Below are 11,036 nucleotides of genomic sequence, written 5' to 3'. Positions count from 1 at the left end.
TCCTCCTGCAGGGACGCACCCGGAACAACTCATCAGGGAGGCATCTAGGAGGCATCCTGACCAGATGCCCGAGCCACCTCAACTGGCTCCTCTCAATGCGGAGGAGCAGCGGCTCTACTCTGAGCCCTTCCCGGATGACCGAGCTCCTCACCCTATCTCTAAGGGAGAGCCCGGCCACCCTGCGGAGGAAACTCATTTCAGCCGCCTGTATATGAGATCTTCTTCTTTCGGTCACGACCCACAGCTCATGACCATGGGTGAGGGTAGGAACGTAGATCGACTGGTAAATGGAGAGCTTTGCATTTTGGCTCTGCTCCTTCTTCACCACGACAGTCTGGCACAGAGTCTGCAGACGCCACACCGATCCGTCTGTCGATCTTACGCTCCATCCTTCCCTCACTCTTGAACAAGACCCTGAGATATTTAAACTTCTCCACTTGAGGCAGGACCTGACTCCCGACCCTGAGAGAGCAATCCACCCTATTCCGGCTGAGGACCATGGTCTCAGATTTAGAGATGCTGATTCCCATCCCAGCCGCTTCACACTCAGCAGTAAATCGCTGAAGTGAGAGCTGGAGATCACGGCCAAATGAAGCCAACAGGACCACATCATCTGCAAAAATCAGAGACCCAATCCTGAGGCCACCAAGCCGGATCCCCTCAACACCTCGACTGCATCTAGAAATTCTGTCCATATAAGTTATGAACAGAATCGTTGAAAAAGGGCAGAGTCCAACCCTCACTGGAAACGAATCCAACTTACTGCCAGAAATGTGAACCAAGCTCTGACACCTGTCGTATAGGGACCGGACAGCTCATACAAGGGGGTCTGGCACCCCATACTCTTGGAGAACCCCCCACAGCAGTCCCTGGGAGTTATGGTCGAATGCTTTCTCCAGGTCCACAAAGCACATGTAGACTGGTTGGGCAAACTCCCATGACCCCTCCAGGACCCCAAAGAGGGTATAGAGCTAGTCCATTGTTCTGTGACCAGGACGAAAACCACACTGCTCCTCCTCAATCTGAGATTCGACTATCCGACGGACCCTCCTCTGCAAGACCCCTGAATAGACCTTACTGGGGAGGCTGAGGTGTGTGATTCCTCTGTAATTGGAACACACCCTTCGGTCACCCTTCTTAAAAAGGGGGACCACAACCCCAGTATGCCAGTCCAGCAGCACTGTCCCCGATGTCCATGTGATGCTACAGAGGCATGTTAGCCAGGACAGCCCCACAGCATCCAGAGCCTTAAGGAACTCCAGGCAGATCTCATCCAGCTCCAGGTGGCTATGCCACCAAGGAGCTTTTTAACCACCTCAGCGACCTCAGCCCCAGAGATAGGAGAGTCCACCCCGAGTTCCACTCCTCTGCTTCCTAATTGGAAGATGTGTTGGTAGGATTGAGGAGGTCTTCGAAGTATTCCCTCCACCAACCCATAACGTCCCAAGTTGAGGTCAGCAGCTCCCCATCTCCACTGTACACAGTATTGATGAAGCACTGCTTCCCCCTCCTAAGTCGCCGGATGGTGGAGCAGAATCGCCTCAAAGCCATCCGGAAGTCTTTCTCCATGGCCTCGCCGAATTCCTCCCACAACCGAGTTTTGGCTTAGCGGCAGCCGAAGCCACATGCCGCTTAGCCTGTTGGTACCTATCAGCTGCCTCCAGAGTCCCACAGGCCAACAAGGCCCAATAGGACTCCTCCTTCACCTTGATGGCATCCCTCACTGCTGGTGTCCACCAACAAGTTCTGGGATTACCACCACGACAGGCACCAACGACCTTACGGCCACAGCTCCGGCTGGCTGCCTCAACAATAGAGGCACGGAACACAGCCCACTCCTACTCAATGTCCCCCGCCTCACTCGGGACATGATTGAAGCTCTGCTGAAGGTGGGAGTTGAAGCTTGCTCTGACGGGGGACTCAGCCAGACATTCCCAGCAGACCCTCACAACACGTTTGGGCCTGCCAGATCGGACCGGCTTCCTCCCCCACCATCTGAGCCAACTCACCACTAAGTGGTGATCAGTTGACAGCTCCTCCCCCCTCTTCACCCAAGTGTCCAAGGCATGTGGCTGCAAGTCCGACGATATGACTACAAAGTCGATCACCAAGCTGCGGCCCAGGGAGTCCTGATGCCAGGTGTACATATGGTTGTATGTTCGAACATGGGGTTGGTTATAGACAATCCATGAAGTACAATAACAAAACACCACTTGCGTTCATGGGGGGTTGGGGGACAATGCTTCCCAATCACTCCCCTCCAGGTCTCGCTGTCATTGCCCACGTGAGCATGGACGTCCCACAACAGAGTCCCCAGAAGGAGCACCCTCCAACACTCTCTCCAAGGACTCCAGAAAGTCAGTACTCTGAACTTATGTTCAGTGCATAAGCACAGACAACAGTCAGGACCTGTCCCCCCACTTGAAGACGGAGAGAAACTACCCTTTCGTCCACCAGGGTAAATCCCAATGTGTAGGCACCAAGCCGGGGGTCAATGAGAATGCCCACATGAGAATGCCCACACCTGCTCAGCACCTCTCACCATGAGCAACTCCAAAGTGGAAGAAGGTTCAGCCCCTCATGAGGGTACTGGTTCCAGAGCCCAAGCCATGCATCGAGGTGAGTCCAACTATATCTAGCCAGAACCCCTCAACCTCGCACACAAGCTCAGGCTCCTTCCCCACCAGAGAGGTGACATTCCACGTCCCTAGAGCCAGTTTCTGCAGCCGAGGATCCAGGGTCCCGGCCTCTTGCTGCTGCTCAGCTCACACTGCACCCGAGTGCCATCTTATTTTTTGTAAAATACAGTATTTATAAAAGAGTGTATCTTTAGGCACACATTTTGGACACAACATGTAGACCTAAACATCAATAAGACATTTAAATATCAGGAACAAACATGCTCACTATTAAAAAAAAATATTTATGTTGAAAACATCACATTACCACTGCTGCCTTAAGTTCATCAGCCAGGGTATGGCTTCTCTGAGAGCAAACAACAGTGAAGTTCTTCAAACTTCACTGTTTTTGAAGTCCTACTGCCTAAACATAAAAATAAAAGATGAGATCCTCAAACAGTTGTTCCCAACATATGAGTTAAAACTGCAGTTTGAATAATTAATAACATGTTCTACGAATTCTGTCACAAGTTATCTGCTTTTTATAATCAAATTATGATTTGCAATGCAATCATTCAAATATTGAAATATACTATACATATCATAAGATCCTAACATTTAAGCTAGCATTCTTAATAACACAATGTGAAATAATCCTATATTATTTTGTTACCATAGTAACAAAAAAATCTATTTTGAAAATCTATTTTAGCAACTTATCCAGATATTAGTTGTGCAAGCTAGCGATCTACCTAGCAAGACAGACAGAAACACAGGTGATATTTTATGTTTTTTCTATGTTCATCAAATAAATTCTAAATGTCTTATCATTCACACAAATCATCAGTGCTAGTCACCATATTATTTATAAATGTCCAAAGCATCCACGGCCACATCCACGTCCATGGATACTTGTTCATGGAATGAGCAAGCGCACTGATTGCAGGGCATGCGCAGGCGCACTGGTTGTTGGAAATATGTAGCAAATCCTACGGAATGCTGAACATAGTTTTTCGTAGATCTTGTATGAATCAGTCATGAGAATACGTTGAACCGCCACAGTAACATTATATCATGCATTTGAGGCTGGTTGATGTGTGTTGTTTTTGTAAACAATCAGTAGCAGCCATCTATGGTCGATGTAAGTAGAAAGAACCAGTTAACCAGTCACCAGTCGAGTCTGTATATATTGTATGAAGATAAAAAGTAAAGACTTAATGATGTTGCTGTAATATATATTGAAATTAGCCGACAAACAGGTTCCCTCTTTGGGTTAATGTTATGTTCGCTAGTGTTTAGCTAAAGACATCATGCAAGCAAGATTAATCAGATCCCTCCACACTTTTAATTAAAAAAAAAAAATCATAAACCAACCAGTAAATATTGGTTTTACTCACCTTTTGCTCCTCTAAATATGATATTTGATCCTCTGAGACACCTCTGTCTCGAAGAAAATCAGTAATATTAGACATTTTCAGACCTCTCTTGCTCTCCTTTAGTGAAACACTGACCCCAGATCCGGCTCCTTGTTAGCAGAAGGCACAGAATTAATATATTATTCTTTTAGGTTTCGAAAAAATCTCAGAATTCTGAGAAAAAAAGTCAAAATTCTAAAAAATAAAGTCAGAATTATGAGATTAAAGTCAGAATTCTGAGAAAAAGTCAGAATTCTGACTTTTTTCTCAGAATTGAATTTTTATCTGTAGTGGCCCTGATACTCTTCCGTCAATAGCGATATAGAGATTTTTAATTAACTATTATATTAAACTTCACAACTTCTGTTTAGGCATAACTAGTAGATTCAATCAATCCATTTAAGAGTTGATCTCTAAACATTTTTCCTCCATGTAAACTGTTTAAAGTGGAACTATTATGTGCATTTCATGCTAATTTATTTTTATTTCTGAGCCCAGAAGGGCTGGGATTGATCGAGTTATTGTCTCAAATCGCTTTATTTACTTCAGACCGACCCTCTCCGTAGGCTGTCAGATCAGCCTGCGGGCTAAACGAGTGGATTGAGACTCTTCCGCATTAAGCCCCGCCTCCCGCCACTGCACTACATCGGGAGCGCGCACCGCAACTGCTTTCGCCGTTTATGTAACATCTCATAAACAGAAAGATTAGGCTGATATAAACTCAATAAAAAAATAAAATACAATGTCAACACATAGCATACAGCCCTACATGTTGGAACCTGAATCAGAGCCCGAAAACGAAGTGGAAAACAGCAACCCACAGCAACGAATGCAGCAGGATGTCTCTCTTTGGTAAACTCACCAGCCATCGTTGGAAATAACTTTATCCCGCGTTTTCCACCCGCCTGATGTATTTGTACATGCCCATGTTAACCAGTAGAAGGTAGCCAATCAACGAACCTTATCCCCCGGGACGTCAAGGATTTCCAAGTAGAAAAAACTCTCTAAAACGGCGCATTTTTCATTGCCATGGAAACCGAACGGAGAGAGTGCTGGAACTCAAACTCAAACATGCGTTTAGGTGATAATGAGTGATAATGGGATAATGTCTGATGAGGATTTAACACAGTAACACTGTAGAAAGCTCAGAAAACTCAAAATACCATAATAGGACCTCTTTAAGCTTTCTTTCTGCCCTTTGCTATAATTTCTATAACATACAAATGGTTTAGCATATTGATACACCAGTTTGAGCTTGCAATACTTATTTTGACCTTAGCTTTAATATGAGGCTACGTGAGCAAGCAGATGTCATCTGGTAGGTGTGTTTCCATTACAGCAGCGTCCTTAGGCCGAGAAACCAACACTATGCAACTTTTACATCCAGGACACGACGTGATGTTTTGCTTTGCGGTGGAATAAGGAGCTGGCTGCTTTGAACATGCAACGTTGCTGATTCAGCAAAGAAATGCAAGAAGGTTAAAAGGGAGAGAGAAACAAAATAAGACTTATCGAAAGATTGTCTTTTGCTGGCTGGAGAGAGCTAACAGGTCAAGTAGGAAGTAAGATCGACGCTGAATTAGCCAGCAACAGCGATAGGGGCGCGTGATGGGAAAATGGCAATCCCTTACAAGCTGTTGTCTCATGACTTGTGTTTTTTTTATAGTAATAGTTATTATAAATCTCCACATAAACATAAGCTAAATCCAGATCTTGTCAAACAACTCGGTGCAACTTAAATACAACTGATTATCATGTTTTTAGTTTTTGCTGCAGCATGAAGTTTTATGTCGAGTCTCCAGGCAAGTGAGCACCAGATCCTCTCTTATTGTATGCTGCTTGGTTATCTCCTCATTGTTCTAGCACAAATAGCTTTCTCTGTCAGCATGGCTTTCATTTCCTCCAACAACACAATCATTTGCTCCTGCTGAGATTGTTAGCTTTGCCAGCACACCTGACATAAAGTTAAAGGAACTTTCAATCTCCTCCTGGTTGTCTGTTGTTGCTATTTACCTATTTCATCCACATGCTTTTCTATGTGACATCCCCTCCACCAAGGTGAGCTGCTGCTGAGTTGTAGATGGATAACTGCTGTTATCTCCCAGGTCTGGGGGAAAGTTAGCCTGTTGGCTAACGGTGTGTTCAGACCAAATGCTCGACGCTGGTCACTAAACTGCCACTTTTGTGTCCGACGCTTCTGCCGCTTGTCTGGAGCGAGCGGCAAACGCGGCGGAAAAGAGAGGAGGGAGGCGGCGCTTTCCTTCTGGTCAGTTTGAATGATGGCGGATATGGCGTGGTTTTATTTAATAAATAAAGCTAGAGGATGTTGTCATAGGGCAGTAATAGTCAGTGGTAATGCAACAAGAGCCGCACTCAGAGAGCTGCCCCCAAACAAAGCGTTGCTAGGCAACGTATCCTGCTAAGTTGCCAAATCAATAACATTCAGCTTTTTAGCAAGGAATGGTTATCCTAAACATTGCACAGAGTAATCGCATCTCAGCCCCGTGTCTGGGTTCACCACAGGCATCCTCCAGGAGCTGCGAGCTGATCGCTCTGATTGGTTGACACCCCGCGTCGAGCGGCCAAAGTTCAGCTTTGTCCATCTCTGGCTTTTGATGCGTGTTACGGAACGGAGCGGAACGCGCGTCGAGCTTAAAAAACTGCTTAAATTTTCGGTACGTTGCATGCAGAACGCCGACGCCCAAAACGCTCAAAACGCAATGCGAGAAAGCTCAACGTCCCCTTGCCACGCCTGCTGCTCTTGACGCTCAAAACGCATTTGGTCTGAACACACCGTAATGGTGGCTCCTGTCTTGGATTTTGGTTTAGATTTTTGGAGTGTTATTGTGTTTAATTCTGAGTTCTGTATAGTTTAGTGCTGTTTGTCTTTCTGAGAATGGATCTTGATTCCATTAAATTTTAGGAGTGTTGTTAAAGGTGTTTTATTCTATTCTATTCTGCAGTCCTTTGGCAGATCCTTTGATCCAAAGTGACTTACATGTGAGTGAGAACAACACAAGCACGTAATTAAACAGTAGATGCATCGTAGGAAGGTGCTGGTGGACTGTCCAGTTGGACGCAGGTCCTTACCTGAAGTGCTACTTTTTTTTCTTTTCTCCCTTCCCACCCCACAATATCAACTATGTTAAAATACAAAGAATTAATACCATGTTTGTTGCAAAGAACTGGGCTCAGTTCTCCAACTTTCCCGACAAATAAAGCTAAACAAAGTGTGGAAGTGGGCTGTACGGTGGCATGGTGGTTAACACTGTGGCCTCACAGCAAGAGGGTTGCTAGTTTGATCCTCGGCTGGGGCGAGGTTTGGACGGTGGCCTTTCTGTGTGAAGTTTGAATGATCTCCTTGGGTTCTCTCCAGGTTATCTGGCTTCCTCCCACCGTCCAAAGACGTGCATGTTAGGTTGATTGGTTACTCTAAATTGCCCCTAGGTGTGAGTGTGAGTGGTAGTTTGTTTCTGTGTGGCCCTGCGATGGACTGACGAGCTGTCCAGGGTGTACCCTGCCTTTCGCCCAGACTGCTAGGATAGGCTCCAGCTTCCCTGCAACCCTTCATCAGATTAAGCCGTTAGGAAAATGAATGTGTGGAAGTGCTCCTTGAAGAGCTGAGTCTTCTGCTTGTCTTTAAAAGTATGACTCTGCAGAGCGGACAACGTTTGGAAGGTCATTCCTCCATCGTGGTACAACAGAGGAAAAGCTGGTGATTTAGTCACAATATCACATTGCAGATGGAAAAGAGCTACCTTTTGCAGGTTTGTGCTCTTCAGTTGTCATTTTAGTTATTGCTTTAGATTACAAGGCTGACGTTGTTATTCATAAATGAAATGTTCTACATTCCATTTTTCTGTCATAATTTAAACATTTTTAGCCTGTGTTGTAAAATGCTGTTTTATGCTGTGAAAAATTGTGATTTCCTTCGATTTATATATCAATGTCTGGTAGGCCGTCTTTGGAAACTGGATTTCTACTGGTAAAAGACTCAGTCACTGATTGGCCATCTCTTTCAGGTGATGGAAGGCACAGTGATTTGTTGTCGTCTTCCTTTGATTTTCCTTCTTCAAGCGTTCCAGAATCAGAGAAACTTTGCTTCTCACTGCTTAAGGGAATGTTTTTATCTACATCAGAGGAAGATTCGATATGTTCAGCTCCTAGGAAGTAATCTGAGTCCAGGACTGAAGTGTTTATTTCTGGATTTGATGAATCTTTCTTCAAAATGTGTTTATTCCAGAAGTGTTTGACCTTTGTGTGGAAGGGCTGTGTTAACTTCTTAATCTGACAATCTTTATGTACTATGTCCTTCTTCAGCTGGTCATTTTCCTTCACTAACAGAAAACACATTTCTTGTGCATCACACATGGCCTTCAGTTGCTTATCACTATAAAATCTATCCCGCATGTACTCGAATGCCTTACGCATGTTGTCCACTTCCCTTTTATGTGACTCCTTGATCTTGTTCATGCGATTGCTTGCTTTTGTCGCCTCTTTTTTTATGAACTGATCCACTCCTCTGGCTTGTGAAACTAAGTCTTTGTTGATGTATTTTTTGACAAATAGACCAAATTTTTTAGGAAATGTTTTTTGGTTGCAATAGGCATCGTGGATGCTCTGTAGATCTCGCTGGAGAATCAGGTTTGCATGAGACATACGGTGGATGGTGTCTCTTAGCTCTTCAATCTTGTGCTCATAGTTTTTTCTAATTGAATTGAAGTGTTTGCTTTTGTCTCGGAGTTGGAAATTCTCAGACGTTAAAGTGTTCTTCTTGGATTTTTCTTCTTCCAATTTCAGTTGAAGTTTATCTGCTTCTTTCTCCTTTTCCGCCAACTTCTCATTGGTTACTCGAAGTGTTTCTATCAAGACGGATTTCTTACATTCGAGTGTTTGTGACTTTTCCAAACACTCTTTTACACTTTTTGACTGAGACTTAATTTCAGCATTCTTTTGCCCCAGAAGTTCAGTCAAATCTTTGATTTGTTTTTGTAACAAAGTTACTTTTGGCCTAAGGTCCTCCCTCCCCTTAATTAAGTTGTTTTCTTGTCTCAGATATTCTGTGTAGTCTTTATATTGACAGATTTCCTTGAAATTTTTCTTAATGGACATAGTTAAATCCTTCTGATCTTGTTTCTGTTTCTTTATGATACCTTCCAGTTCTCCGATCTTCAAATTAGTGTAACCCAGGTCGCCTTGTAATTTCTGTGTTTCTTGTTGATGTTTTTTTCTCATTTCTGCCATATGTTTCTCTGCCTGCTCTTTCTGTAATTTCAGTGAGATTTTATAGGCTTCCTCTGCTTGTTTGTATTTCTCTTTTGCCACATCCTGAACTTGCAAGATCTCTGCTTTCAGTTTTGACACAATCATTTGGTGTTCCTCGTTTAATTTAGCCACAGTTTCTTGTAAAAGATTACAACTGTTCGTTACGTCGTTTTCCAACTTACCATTCCTATTGTGAACTCTCGTAATTTCCGCTATAAAATCGTTTTGTAACACCCTGAGATCTTGTATTTCATTTCTTAGACTTTGCATCCTGTTTGTTGCATCTTCCTTGTCTTTCAAGACACTGTTGTTTGACAAAAGTAATTCATTTGCATGTTCTTTTGACTGTTTTAGTTGTTCCTCAAGAGATGAAATTGTTTCTTTGAGTTCTTGACAATGTACCATTAAAGAAAGGTTTTTTTCCTCAAACATCAACCTTTCAATCTCCATATCGCGTAGAATCTCTTTTTTCACAAATTCTCTATAAGATTTCATTTCTTTCCTTGACTCGGCGTTAGATTTGTGTTCTTTCACTGATGCCATGTTGCGTTAAATGAAATAAATCTAAAATTACAAGAGTGAGCTGTCAGACTGGCAAAAACCTGATCAATGTAGATGTCTCAGGGTGGAATGCCTTTATAGTGGAGCTATGACATCATAAAGCCAAATTTTTTCATGTTGCTTGGCAACATCTTTGAAGAATTCCCCAAGCTCCACCCCCTTTCCACATCACAGGATTTAAAAAAAAAAAGCCCAGGGACATTCTGTTGCTATGGTGACGCTCATTCACCATAGGAACATCCAGGTCTGTGGGTGTGTCCCAATCTGAGCACTAACACTACTTCAACACTACGTTTAAGTGCGTAGTGCGTTTACACTGTCATTTATGCAAAAAATTAAGTGCACCGAAAGTACCCGGATGTTGCCCTAAAATTGTCCAAAAATGTTGTGTGAAATGATCGACACTTCTCACACTAAACTGACACCATGTTGCTGACGTAGAAAAGAGGAGGGACTTTTGAGGAATTTCGAGCAATGTCCAGAGCAAGAGGATGGCGGGGATTAATTTATCGGTGCCTGTAGAGGGAAATTAAATGAAATGAAAATTAATGAATGAAATGAAATAAAAAATACTTTATTAATCCCCAAAGGGAAATTCAATATTATAGTATATAATAATAACTAGAGGAGGTCTTGTTCCGGAGGCTGATGGCTGCTGGCAGGAATGATCTGTATCTTTCAGTCTTACATCAGACCTGAAGAAGCCTCTCACTGAACACACTTTGTTGTTTCATCACTGTGTTGTGGAGAGGGTGTGAAGAATCCTCCATCATCTTCATCAGCTTGTGCAGCATTCTTCTTTGGACAATCAGCTCCAGCGGCTCCAGAGTTACTCCAAGCACAGAAGCAGCTTTCTGGATCAGTTTGTTGATTCTCTTCAAGTCTCTGGTTCTGATGCTACTACCCCAGCAGATGCTGCAAAGCTGACTGCACTCTCCACAACAGACTTATAGAAGATATGCAACATCTTGGTGCAGACGTTAAACCATCTCAGCTTCCTTAAGAAGTACAGTCTGCTCTGACCTTTCTTGTAGATGTAGTCAGTGTTGCACTTCCAGTCCAGTTTGTTGTCCAGCTGAACTCCAAGATACTTGTATTCCTCCACCACCTCCACCTCCTCTCCCAGGATGGAAACAGTGCTTTGTTTATTCTTCTTCCTCCTGAAGTCAACAATCAT

This window comes from Telmatherina bonti (assembly GCF_933228915.1).
Source record: "Telmatherina bonti genome assembly, chromosome: 16".
NCBI classification, from domain to species: Eukaryota; Metazoa; Chordata; class Actinopteri; order Atheriniformes; family Telmatherinidae; genus Telmatherina; species Telmatherina bonti.
This window is presented reverse-complemented; position numbering follows the sequence as displayed.